The 1,344-nt window shown below is 52.1% G+C and overlaps 1 pseudogene across 1 annotated transcript; it reads left to right on the top strand.

Moving 5' to 3' along the window:
• The first annotated feature begins 242 nt into the window (after positions 1-242).
• On the top strand, positions 243-805 carry LOC308531844 (mitochondrial import inner membrane translocase subunit Tim22-like; annotated as a pseudogene). Its single transcript has one exon. The product of its transcript is annotated as a mitochondrial import inner membrane translocase subunit Tim22-like (transcript).
• The last annotated feature ends 539 nt before the right edge of the window (positions 806-1,344 follow it).

Genomic DNA, 1,344 nt, shown 5'->3' with positions numbered 1-1,344 from the left:
CAGTAGAGCTTGCCAGGATTCAAATCCTTTCAGTCATGCATTTGTTTCTTCATCCAGGACACACTTAATGGCCCCCTGCCACGTGCCAGCACTGGCCCTGGGGTTCGGAACACATTAAATACGACCCATGCCCTACTTTTGAAAAGCTCGCAGTCTAGTAAGGAAGTTAAGGTATCTAAGTAGTTTCAGGGGGGAAAAAATCAAAAAGTGATGTATTGAGGGTTTCTTGGGCAACTGCAGTCATGACGGCGGCTGCCCCCAGTGCAGGCGGCTCCGTGCCCGAGGTGGAGGGCTCCACGAAGCGCCGCTGCAGTACAGCCTTCTTCTGCAGTACCTGGTGGGTGACCAGCGTCAGCCCAGGCTCCTGGAGCCCGGGAGCCTGGGCGGGATCCCGAGTCCGACCAAGACTGAGGAGCAGAAGATGATCAAGAAGCGATGGAAAGCTGTGTGCGCCTTCAAGGCAGCGCTGGCCTGCGTGGGAGGATTTGTCTTGGGAGGTACATTTGGGGTGTTCACCGCCGGCATCGATACCAATGTGGGCCTTGACCCTAAGGATCCTTACCGTACACCGACAGCAAAAGTTGTTAAAGACATGGGGCAGAGAGGAATGTTGTACACCAAAAATTTTGCCATTGTGGGCGCCATGCTTTCTTGCACTGAGTGTTTGGTTGAATCTTACCAGGGAAGATCAGATCAGAAGAACAGTGTCATTAGTGGCTGCATCACCGGAGGAGCCATTGGTTTCCGAGCTGGCTTAAATGCTGGGGTCATTGCTTTCTCTGCTGCCATCGATGGTCTACGGTGAGAGTGACTGCCTCCGGGGATGGACCCCACCGCCCAGGACCAGAGCTGCTCTGTGGAGGGCATTTCTGCAACACTCCAGGGCCCTCGCTTCAGACCCTGAAGACATTTGTTTCCTCTCAGACAGTCCATGTTGTGAGGAGCCGCCTGGCCACTGGACGCCTCCAGCCTCGGAGCAGCCGCATTCTCTGCTGCTGGACGCCAGCCCCTCCGGCAGATTAGGAGTCAGTGTGATGACTTGTAGAAGTTAAGCTCCACACTTGGCCCTCTGGCTGGTTAGTGCTGTGGGAACGGAGGTGACTTTACAGACCCAGGAAGCTGCTCGACCTTGGAACTCCATGCAAACATCCATCTCACGTATCCATCAGGGCAGGGCAGAGTAAATGTATGCCTGCTGACCAATTGTGTCACTTTGTTTAGCATTCTGCTATCCTTGTTGAAAAAAATGTATTTATATTACAGTTTTTTAAAAAGTGGTGTGTAAGAAAGAAAGTGAAGATAAAATCCTAGATAAGAGAAAGATAATTTTGGAAAGGTGTCTGT

This window comes from Myotis nattereri (assembly GCF_964212035.1).
Source record: "Myotis nattereri genome assembly, chromosome: 16".
Lineage (NCBI taxonomy): Eukaryota > Metazoa > Chordata > Mammalia > Chiroptera > Vespertilionidae > Myotis > Myotis nattereri.
The sequence above is the reverse complement of the archived record's forward strand: the minus strand, read 5'-3'. Positions and strand labels throughout refer to the sequence as shown.